General features: G+C 41.4%; 1 protein-coding gene across 7 annotated transcripts in view; it reads right to left on the minus strand.

Moving 5' to 3' along the window:
• The window catches only part of LOC147725910 (C-type lectin domain family 12 member B-like), a 270,787-nt gene that overhangs the window by 160,481 nt on the left and 97,302 nt on the right, over positions 1 to 13,004 (minus strand). The window lies entirely within an intron of this gene.

The following is a 13,004-nucleotide window of genomic DNA, read 5'->3' on the forward strand; positions in this document are numbered from 1 at the left end:
AAATTTAACTAGCGACGCAAAACGGACCTTTATGCTTTATTCACAAAGGTTACAATTTGACTATTTGGAAGTTTATCCAGTATTGGCCATTGTGTTGTTTTTTGGTATATTTGGCTTAGACTTACTGTGAACAGCCAGGACCCTGTGTTGTTATATATAGCAGGCTCTTTTAAGCAGCACATCTGAGAACAATACAACTTTGATGGCGGAAGCGGCCACAGAGCATCCAGCAGTGCTTACAAATGCCCTTTTCAGAACCAACTTCTAGGTGCTAGTTTGGCCACACGTTCCTCCCTCTCAAGCCTGGCAGGGATTGGGTGGACCCATCCTAAGGACACATTGGTAGAGAATGCTGGAACACACAGGGCCTAATTTATGAAAAGTGACGCATTGCTGCAGGAAAACAGCGATGCATCACTTTTCATTGCGCACTCCTTGCGACATGCTGGATGCGTTATATTTACAGTATGATGCATCATGTTTCAAGGAGTTACAGATACGTCAGTAATTCTGACGTATCTGTAGGCGCAAAAATGATGCATTGCTGGAGTGTCTCACAAAGTGACGCAACTCCAGCAATTGGTCATTACACATGGGCAAGTCTCATTTCAAATGTGCCTGCATCAGTCTTATGCCTGCTGTGAGGCAGGCGTAAGATTTTGATGCATTTGTGTCCTAGAAGTCACGCAGTGAAATCTCATAGATTTCACTGCGTCACTTCTATGAGGCTTTCTTGCTTCAGAACGCCCACCCTGCATACATTATACCTGGTGCAGGTATAATGTGGTGCAGGGGTTTACAAAGTGATGCATCTACCTAGATGTGTCATTTTGCAATATGACGCAACATGATGCATTTTTCACGCCGCTGGTGTGTCACAAAAGGTGACGCACCGGCAGCACAAAAGTGATGCAAGGGATCATAAATAAGCCCCCACGTTTCTGCTGAAATGGCTGAGTGGCGTGTGGTGAATTTAGGAATAGGGGTGGAATACTAAAGAATCATGAAGAGGAAACAAATAACAAGGCCCTGTCGCGTTCTAATCTAGGACCCTGATCGATACTGTGACCTTATGCCCCTATACGGCTATAAATCCATTTATTCCCTATATTGGCATAACCGATCAAATGCAATATTCAGAAACTCGTCTCTGGCCTCACACGAACAGAGCCACATTTCAGAATCGCTTCCTCTGCCACTTCCTTTGCCGCTAATTAGTGCAATGACATAGCAGAAGTTACTATCTAAGATTCCTAGATTAACACTCCGAGTTCCTCAACAAGATAAAAACTCAGCAACCTGGGAAAGCCCCGCTTGCTATGTTTTGATTAGTAATAGAACTCTAATGAGCACTGATAGACGATCACTTCCTAGTGACATCTTTATTGACGTCTTATGTCCAAAAACTTACGTCAAACAAGGCACCTTTCAGGTATAAATATTACCAACCGTGCCTTAAGCAAATGCTGTTTCGCTGAAGCTGTTTCGCTGAAGCTGCTGCTGAAGTTGCTGCTGTTATGCTGATGATACCATAGCTGCTATTGCTACTGCTATCGCTGCTAACGAGCGAACGATGGTGTGGTGAACTTAGGAGTTGAACAGCCGTCCCCTGCAGGAGCCCAGCAGATGCAAGCTGCCCGCGGACGCTGCCCCTCCTCTTCCTCGACGCGCTGAGAGAGACGCTGTCTTTTCTCCTGCAGAAAAATCCAGCCCCGGCGTTTCCAGCCTACCCTTGCAGGTGACTGGGAAATCGAGTCCCTGAGGGAGATACCAGACCTCCATCATTCTATTCCAGAGGTATGCTGTTGACTAAACCCTTAGAGAGAATTCTTGAAGCAAACCTTGGCAAAACCAACTTAACTTAAAGCTACTTACTTACTCCCCTCCCAAGTATTAGGCTTAGGTCAGGTACACTGGGGTAGGCGTAGTAAGAAGCACCTGTTGAGTATTTTAACCCCTTCCATGCTGGTGACGAACCCCAGCCGTCACGCTCTGCGGCGCTCGTGTGCTGATGACGGCTGGGGTTCGTCACGGCCCCGCCCTGTTCTTTTGTTTACCGCACAGCGGCGGAAACGGCCCAGCAGGGAAGGGGTTAAATAAAACGACCGGTAACCTCAGGAATGTCGGCTGCTTCCTAAAAGTAGGATACCATTGAGCCGAGTATAATATAAAAGGGAGAAAGAGACGACTTTTTTCCCTATACATCATGCTTCAATCTACTCTATTTTATTTAAAGAGGCTTAAGAGAAGACAATTTCCGTTTTTACAATGACTGTTAACTGACAATGTTTTTATTCTTCAAGATTTTTTAATCTTATTTATTGATACACAATGTGAATTTTGTAACCTTCTTTTAAAGATGTATGTGTTATATCTAAATAAAGATAATTGATTTGATTTGATTTGATTTGAAGCAAACCTTGGCAAAACCAACTTAACTTAAAGCTACTTACTTACTCCCCTCCCAAGTATTAGGCTTAGGTCAGGTACACTGGGGTAGGCGTAGTTAGAAGCACCTGTTGAGTATTTTAGCCTAATGTATATATGAATGTATATATGTTTTATTCATTTAAAACCATTGTATGGCTAAGAAACCATATCAATGCTTTTACAGTATTATTTCGCAATACTCATCTTACTGTACGTACTTTTTATAATAACAAGTCTTGCAATTGTGGCAATTCATTTCTCTTGTATGAGAAGAAAGACTGTTCAATAAATGTTACCCTTTATTGAAAACGCCCGTCTCTCTATTCTCTACATATTGTGAAAGTAAACTGCACAACCACTGACTGAGTAAAATAACTGTCTATTGTTCACACGACTCTAGACATTGACTCTTATCTGAGGAGCAAAGTTGTCATGTTGCACGGTTGTTGGAAAACTGAATCCCTTCTTGTCTGCACCAGGGAAGCTGATCACTTCCTATTCAGAGAAAAAAGTTTCCAGTGACCTCTGAGCTAGTTGGTAACAAACCCAATTAAGTTTAGCATAGTCAGTAGAGGCCTGGAAGATCCGCACTTCTACGTCAATACTACTGTTTATGTTATTCCAATGCGCAGGGCCTATTGGGAAAATAGGAACTACACTACATGGCGCCCAAACGTTTGGTAAGGCGATAAACTAACGCAAGACGTTAGAGTAACTCAGTCGTGCATATTTCACACAGACCCCTTTCTCCCGTAAATACTCCAATAGAAGTCTGGAGTGGGTGAGAGTTTAAAATCCGCCCGAACTCAGTAGGAAGAGATTCCTATGTAGAGCTCTGGTTTATTCAACGTTGAAGGATACAGTGTTCCAAAATATTGTGCACCTAATCTTTGTCTCCTTGGAGACCTACTCTGCAAAAACCTTTCTGACAATAAAATGTCAGACAGTGAAGAAGAAAGGGAAGAAGCTAGACTGGCAACCCTACTAATAGAGGAAGACACAAGTCTCCTACAGACTGAACCGGATGCAATAATCATCCCGGTACATTTAAGAAAGTCTATAACTTTAAAACTTATAGAAAACGGACTGACACCACAAGGTGGTAGAGTAATTTTCGTGATAGAGGCACACGAATATCGGCAGACAGAGGTATTCTATTCATGGATAAACTTTCCAGTGGCAAACGCTAGAACAAAAGAGTTTCACTATTACAAAATAGAGAAACCACCGGATGAGTACGCTCCTTTCGAGGAGACTGAAATCCCACTAAAATTCCAAGAGCACCTGCTCTGGTTTAATGGCGCCCTAAAACATAATGATCATATTACCAGGCTCGGTCCACTAGGTAGACCAGGAGCAATGTGGCCGGTTCTAGCCAGCTACACACCACATCCGGACATTGAAAAAATGTCAAAAGAAGAGCTGTTAGTACAGCTAAAAACATTAATTAAAATACATAGGCAATTAGTCCAATATGTAATGCGGACTGCAACAGACCAACCAGCTGTTAATGTACCACAGCTGACCCCTCATCAGGGGAACACTAATAAAATTACACCACAGAACATACAGTCATGTCTTGGTAAAACACCCATAAAACGGGAACAAATTCCTTTCTGGTTAGCGCAAAAAATCACTCAAATAGAAGCAGTATTTCCGGATACTACCCCTATCGAGAAACACAGAATCTTGACCATCTGCCTTCCTATGGGAATCGCACCACACGTGGAGGACTGTGACACTTGGGGTACAGTCTTTGCTTCCATTTACACAAAAACACATGGTGTTCCGTCTATGGCGGTAATACCAGATGTACTAAGACAGATTCAAAATGAATACGGTCCAGAACCTGCTTTAACTCTTGGTATGAAATTACTGAAAGACTTCAAGCAGGTTTCGGCTATATTATTAGCCAACATAAAAGGAGAAGCAGCATCTGTGGCGATCCGCCAGAAGTTGAAGGAAACAGATATAACAGATCAACCAATCGAGCTTGCCAGAATCATAGAGAAATGCTATGAAGAATTAGGTAGAGACAGCTTGGGTGGGAAGCCAGTAAAGCCCCAACTGCTCAAAAATCCTGAAAAAGAATTTATTAAAAATAATTCAAACACTCCTAAAAAGAGCTGGGATGGAAATAAACAATCCACTTCCAAGGAAAAAGTTTTCCAGTCCAGAGGAAGGTCTCCTCGACGGAGGGAAAGAACTCCGACTCGAGAACACCAGTCTCCCCAGAGGGAGCCCTCTGAGAAAAGATATAACCTTAGAAATAGGGATAATTTGAAAAAACCTGATAGATATCAAAGTATTGATACACGTCCGCTCTCGATCTTTTTCGCAGAAATCGGAAAGAAGAGGACGGTCAGACCCAGGAGAGCACACCAAGTCCAAAGACAAGGAACCTGCTCAGAGTAAAAAATCTCAATTTCTGAAAAAGAAGGTAGCCAGTATTAGAGTAATCAACCATGCCGAGAATACTGAGGACACAGTTGAAAAACGGGGAGTGGGCACAGACAATGTTAGACAGTGCAGCAGAAATCACTATAGCCCGCAAGATCTTGATGAGTCATCTGGAGACAGTGGACACGAATGAATACATTCAGGTTGAAACTGCCGACACCAGACTTAGCGAGCCCCATAAAATATACGAAATAACATTGCGTATAGAGGGTGATAGGACTAGGAAAATAAAGGGTCTATTTTGGGATAAACTCTCAAAAGGCTATGATATTCTGTTAGCTGAAAAAGATTGGCCCCCAGAGTTTGTCAGGGAGTGCCCTCGTGGCGAAGAAAGGATTATGCCTGCCTTCTTGAATCACATTCCGATTCACAAAAAATATACTTATGCTAGGAAATGGGCAGTGGCCCAGGCACCGGCATTATATAAAAATCATGTAGGATGGGATGAGGACTCACCTCTTCACAAAATCCAGTTAAAAAGTGAACCAACTGCCCAAAGGCAGTATCCCATTAAGCAAGAAGCTAAAAAACAAGTCAGGGAGATCCTAGATCAACTTGAATACCAGGAGGTGATTGAAACATGCACCTCTCAAATGAACAATCCTTTGTTTCCTGTCTCCAAACCAGACAATTCATATCGTCTAGTTTTGGACTACAGACACCTTAATGCATGTTGCAAAACATTTGAAGTACAAAATTCGCATAGTGCTGCACTAACGAACAACATAGTTAGGAAAAAATATAAAACGACATTAGACATATCTAATGGTTTCTTTTGTCAAAACATTGCACCAGAAAGCAGGTATTTGACCGCTTTCTCCGTAATGGGGTCTCAGAAAAATTTCTGTAGGCTCCCACAGGGGTTCAAGAACAGCCCAGGACTATTCTCAGCTAGAGTAACAGAGTTACTACAAATTTATGATGATGAGGCATTATCTTACGATGATATCTATCTCACAGACGACTACTTGGATACTCACTTGAAAAGAGTGAACACCATTATACTTGGGTTCGCAGCAGAGGGTTACAAATTCAACTTTAAAAAGTCTCGAATTGCCCATCTGACAGTATTATTTTTAGGATACGAATTATCAAGTGAAGGAAAAAGCCTAGAGGACAACTTCTTAGAGAAGTGCGCTGTACTCCAAGCTCCAAAAACGCTGAAGAATTTACAATCGATTCTAGGCTTTCTGAATTTCGGAAGAACATACATTCTAAATTATGCAGAGAGGGTTAAACCTCTCTACGAACTAATTAAACCTGTTTTTAAACAAATCACTTGGACTCAAAAACACACAGAAATTTTGAGATCATTGCAAACAGACATGTTAGCAAAAACAAAATTAGATACACGTGACAACACACCCGATCTTGTAATCCGAGTCATCCCAGGAAGATGTGGATTCATGTACCTGACCTCTAATGAGGGAGAAAAGGTACCAATAGCTTACAAATCACATTTGTACACAAAGGCTGAAATAAAATTCAGTTCAACTTAGAAAATTCTAACTGCGGTTCAGACTGCTGTAGCAAAAGAAAGGCCCCTAGCACAAGGTAAACGAATAATAATCGTTACACCCATACCAGCTTTAGAAGCGGTAACTAAAGCAAGCATTCCTAATGCTAAAGCTTTGCATCCAAGATGGATCCAGTGGGTTAATTCTCTTGCTGCAACAGACGTAGTTTACGAATTTGATCCTAATTTAAAGACACAGGAATTTTTACAATACGAATGTGAATGTCCTCTGCCAATTGAAATCCTGCCTCTCGAAGAATATGGAAGTATTATATATACTGACGGATCAGCACAACCCGCAGTTGGGGGTAAACAAGCCTATAGTGCTGCGTGCGCGATTGTTAAAGGTCGTTGGCACAAAGGAAAATTTAGACCAATGGTCACTAAAACACAATCTCTAGGAGATTGCTCAGCTCAACGAGCTGAATTGGTAGCATTTAAGATGGCGCTAGAAAATACCGATCGCGAATTCCCCAAACTAATAGTGTGCGATTCTTATTATTGCGTACAATCTTATAATGAATACTTGCAGAATTGGGTGGAAAATGGTTTCAAAGATGCAAAAGGTGGCACAATAAAGCATAAAATGCTTTGGGAACAGGTAGTTCTTTTACAGAAAGAACTACAAAAGACTCACGTGATACACACTCTGAGTCATCAACGTGATGGCGTTCACGTTGCAGGGAATTCATTGGCTGATGAAGCCGCGAAGGCAGCTGTGTAAACGGCTTCCGTAGCTGCGATAACTCGGTCAAAAACAAAAATAGACAGCGACATTCTACAAGCTGGCAGTGCGTCAATAAAAGATGATAAGAAAACACTCCCAAAAGGCTTTCCAGAAAAGTACTTCTATTCAACAGATACGAATAATGTTCCTTTTGCTCGAATCCCTGGAGTGGGGGATAGGGTAATTCCAAACATGGAACACGGGTTAGGACTAATCAAAGCGGCACACGAAGGGCTTGCTTCTGCACACGCTGGCGTTTCCGCAACAGTATCACTATTAAAACAGAGATATTGGTGGCCTCGCATGAGAATACAAACTAAAAAGTATGTATTAGAATGCGAAATATGCCAAAGGATAAAAGTATCAACAGTAAAATGACCAGCGCAGACACCCCTTCTCATCTCGGATAAACCATTTGCATGTGTTTACCTGGACCACTGTGGTCCCCTACAAAGGGACGGCAACTATAAATATATCATGGTAGCAGTGGATTCCTGTACGAGGTTCATATGGATGTGGCCCCAGCGCTCGGCTGACGCCAGAACGGTTATAAAAAGATCTGCAAGTCTTTATCGGCACATACGCAATTGCCATGTTCCATTCTGACCAGGGTCCTGCTTTTAGCTCTCGAGCTTATAGGGAGGCCATGGCCAGCATGGGATTTGGGTTGCGGTATTCTTGTCCATCACACCCCGAAGGGATTAGTGTGGTAGAAAGAAAAAAACGGGACATAAAGCGATCTATAACAGCGAAGGTATTAGGTTCGGGTGCTGGGTGGGTCAAACATCTAATAAGTATCCAAATCAGTCTTCATAATTTGCCAAGAAATTCTCTAAAAGGTTTCAGCCCATACGAACTATTGTTCGGAACTAGAATGAGAGTTCAGGACCTAGATTGTCAAGTATCAGTGGTACAAGATAAGAAAACAGACTTTGACATCAAAGATCGTTTGGCTGTTTTACAGGACTTGAATGAAACAAGAAAATCCTTAAGCAACATAAAGTTAAAGCAACAGCCAGCTACCACTGACGAGGCACCACAAGCAACAGCCCCAGCAAGGCCTGTCTGGATTCCAAAGATTGGGGATCTAGGCAGAGAAAAAATAGCGGTGAAGAAGGAATTTGGGCCTTCTTACAGAAAAGCAGTACCTGTCTTGGCAGTCACCGGAACAAGATCAGTAGTACTACCGCCCCTTGCTGGTAAAAAGGAGAACAGAGTTGTATCAATCGACCTGGTAAAACCACAAGCATGTGGCCTATAATCAACAGAAGGCCCAGTGGACTCCCAAGAAACAACAGAATGCCCAAACTTGCAACAATCCAAGGGGTTCAAACTGAAAGACTAATCACATTCGATCAGCCTGCAGTGCACAGAGAGGGACTATGCAATAATGCCATGGAACTCGTGCCTCTTGAGACACAGATTGAAACAGTTCGTCAAGAAACACCAGTCTACAATAATGTGGCATCAGAAAGTGCTACCGAAAGACAAATTGAAAGAACAATCCCAACAATTGACAGAACTGCCTCTGGTTATTTCATCGACTTCGACAACTTTTCCGAGGATCAAAGTAACTCCGAAGTGATGCCAGAAATAAAAAAAGACTTTTAAAGAAAAAGCAACGGAACTCTTTCATCAACTGAAGGAAATCTACCTTATTTCCCCATGGTTAGAGTTCTGGTCCGGTCTAGGTGTATTTTTCCTCCTGCTTTGGCTCATCATGGTACTTTGTTTGGGAAAATTCATTGAGGGAAAATATAGTTCAATGGACACAGCAAGTCAGAACATCAACTTAGTCCTCAAACCACACAGATCATCCCACGTGAAGAAAAGAGAACTGTCAACAGTAAATGTCACAGCCATTCCAATACCCGGTGGGGTAGTATGGGAGAAAACTGACTATGAGATCTATGGTCCGGTCGAGATCCTGAAGTATCCTCATCAACTGAAGGTTTCCTTAAGTGACTTTGCAAAACCTAGTACATTCTCTGATGATTGGAACTTTAACAGTATTAATGACATGATGTCTGATTTAGTAATGTCAGTTAGATTCACAGAACATGATTATTTACAAGGTTTGTCTAGTTATGAACAGTTGTTCTGTTTTACACATTATGGCGATCATTATTTGCATAAATCTGCACAGCCTAGAAATGTTTTTAAGTATAATCAATGGGAACATTGTGCTACACCACCTAAAAGCAGTTCTAAAACATTCTTTGAGAAATGCAAGTACTTCTCAGGGTTTAACACCAGTGATGCAGAAACATTTTATTACAAACTGTTAGATAAAACCGGATTGAAAACAATGCTGACAAACACTAAATTAATATATTCAGAAGCATTTTATGAAAAAACTATGACATTCGGTTTTGATTATTGGAAAAATAACATTGAAACAAAATCCATTTGGGGTACGAAAGATTGGCAGGTACAAGGCCTAGAAGCATTATTCAGAACCTGCATGATACAAGAACAAATGATGTTTTTAAATGACACAATTCATCAAACATCCTGTCTTGGCCTAGCTAAGATCAAAGACCTAAACAAACCGTCTATTCCAAAACCAATACCGGAAAATGTAACAACAGATATTGAGATAGACGTAACTAAAATTTTACATTTTAACAGAACACATCCTGATTGGAAAAAGTGGTTAATCTGGCCTACTGACACAAACAACTGTCAAGATAGATTCCTGAATAAAACACAGGGGTTAAAAATGACCAGACAAGACCCTAGATACTCCCAGAGACAACATCCAGGGATAGTAACAACATACAGTGTAGGGAAACTCTGCCTCGAATGGCTAGGATCATCCACACTGGCTGAAATTAAGCAACACTTATCTTTACTTAAAGATGGTGCTGATTTGCGCAATTTTATTATGAGACCACGCAAACAGCGTCAAAAGCGTTTCATAGCGACCAGTATATATGCTGCATACAACGAGGCTTGGAAAGTCACACAAATTGAAACAGCTGAAAAAATACGAGAAATTGATCGTATTAATTTGGAAAAATCACTTTCTGTAGTGGACAATGGGTTAATGACTCGGTCCTCCAGAATATATTCGTTGGACAATATTGTATCATCTGCCTTTGACATAATAGACAGAGACTTGCTAATGTTACAGCATGGCCAGTCGCAATTACGTTCTATAGTACAATTAGGCTGGACGCTGCAAAATCTTCATTCACGCTATGTGCCTTGGCGTTTTATAAACACAACGTCATTGTTTTCCATTTTTAAGCTTACTGATAAACAAGTCAGCTTGGCACAGAAAGGAGCAGACTATACAATCCTGAGCATCGAAAAACTTGAGAGATTACCATTGACAATGTCAGAAAGTCCTGTCATTAAATGGATAATACACGGAATTATCACAATTCCGATAACAACTTTCCGATTTAAAAAGTGCCTTGAATACATACCTACTGGCCAGTATGAACAATTGGGTAAAGGATATGTTAAGTCAGCATGGAAATTACCATACACACATTCATGCTATAGTGACAGCGACAAAAATGTATTTCTTAGTGGTGAAAACTGTAAACGTTCACTAAGCGGTATACTTTTGTGCCAGGGTATTAATTTACACGGAGCCTGTGAAGGTAATTCTAACAACCTTTCATGCCACCAGCTTGTCACACCTGCAACGCAGATAGAGCCTTTCTTTATGCAACTCGCGAATGGGAGTTACATTCTAAGAACGGATCACAGATGTTGTGGCCTTTTGCCAGGAAAAGCGTATCTCGTAAGCGTAACTTCCATGGTCAAATGCTGTATGCAAGCATTGTTCCCGAGCGGGCCTGGAGACACAGAGACTCCCATCTGGCCTCGTCTGCATTTCTCTTCTATACGAATTTATACTTTAAGCAAAATGAAGTCTGTGCTTTTGCAGACAACAGTGCCCATCACGTCATCAAAAGAGACGTATGATCTCATAGTTGCAAGGGCAGCTACGGAGGTTCATGACCTTTTATCAACAAATTCCCCGTGCATTTCGTAGAAATGTTGAGCCAACTCCTTAACATGTCTAGTGCCACAGGCATCCCAGGCATATTTAAGACGATTTTTACAGGACTACTTACACCGTTTCAAGCAATTCTGGGAATCGTTCCAAATTTTGTCCACTCTGTTTTTGGCAGCATACTCCTATTTTTGGGACTTGTAGCAGGGATTTTATTTTTGACCCTCCTGCTCCGATATGGAAAGCCACAGCTCAGACATGACTCCTATGGGAATGGAAGAAACAATCCTAGCAATCCGCTACCGGGACAGAATAACTAGAGTCCTTGGATTGGCCAGGCTGAGAGATCTAAACATGACCTGGTTCCTTTCATTCAGACCGATATGGCAAAACTGCATCTTACCTGTACTACGATGTATGCTATGCGGAGATGAGTGCGTGTTGGACACCTGTCTTGCACTTCCATCAGCAGTACCAATGGATATCGATACTTTGCTAAGTCCGATAACGGCTCACGCATTGTGTTGTCCCCAGCGGCTACCAATCCTGATGATGGCATTCGTTGAGACTCCTGTACTACAACTAGGTGGTAACAGTGGAGCGAGTGACAAAAGCAACATCACCCAGGTACGACCTTCTGTGAGCATTGCTGATCCAGCCTTTGATGACAGCAATCATTCTCACACCTGCCAAGTTACAGCACTATCGAATTTGGTCGAACTGTCACCTGATTTTGTAGACCAATTCTTTGAGAGCCTGTCTGATATGATGTTCTCACCCGAACAGAAACAATAACTTTAGAGAAGCATCCCGACACACAGCGTTCCCATGAACTCTGAATTCGGTTTTCAGTTTTGAACAACAAAAACTGCTAAAAGCGGTGGAACTCTATTTCCCCGTTCAGCAAGAATTCTTTTGAATTGAACACTTTTTAATATTCACCTTTTTTGGCACGAAAAATTCTTTGCTTAAAGTAGAACTATTCATAGAGAACAGAAGCTTCTACTTCTATTTTTGGATACATCTAGAGACATAATAACTTTACACCAGCCTCTAGCACATTTTACTGCAATGCATTTATATGTGATGAAATTATCTCGCCCTTCTTTCTGTATCCAGAGATATTTCATGTGTAATTCTTTTTGCAAAATCGTTCATTGATTTCATATGCTATAATTTTTGAATGATTTCTATTCTTCAAAAACGTACAGTACCTATATTTTCACGTTTTATAAATACGCCTATTTCAAATGCATATATGTATTTTGGGGTGGGCAATGTTACACATGCATCTTATTGCTCTAGTTTTAGTAATTTGATGGACATGAATTCGTGGAGTGGGTGTCACGTTCTAATCTAGGACCCTGATCGATACTGTGACCTTAAGCCCCTATACGGCTATAAATCCATTTATTCCCTATATTGGCATAACCGATCAAATGCAATATTCAGAAACTCGTCTCTGGCCTCACACGAACAGAGCCACATTTCAGAATCACTTCCTCTGCCACTTCCTTTGCAGCTAATTAGTGCAATGACATAGCAGAAGTTACTATCTAAGATTCCTAGATTAACACTCCGAGTTCTTCAACAAGATAAAAACTCAGCAACCTGGGAAAGCCCCGCTTGCTATGTTTTGATTAGTAATAGAACTTTAATGAGCACTGATAGACGATCACTTCCTAGTGACATCTTTATTGACGTCTTATGTCCAAAAACTTACGTCAAACAAGGCACCTTTCAGGTATAAATATTACCAACCGTGCCTTAAGCAAATGCTGTTTCGCTGAAGCTGCTGCTGAAGTTGCTGCTGTTATGCTGATGATACCATAGCTGCTATCGCTACTGCTATCGCTGCTAACGAGCGAACGATGGAGGGGTGAACTTAGGAGCTGAAC

The sequence above is a fragment of the Lissotriton vulgaris genome, chromosome 3_1 (genome assembly GCF_964263255.1).
Source record: "Lissotriton vulgaris chromosome 3_1, aLisVul1.2, whole genome shotgun sequence".
Lineage (NCBI taxonomy): Eukaryota > Metazoa > Chordata > Amphibia > Caudata > Salamandridae > Lissotriton > Lissotriton vulgaris.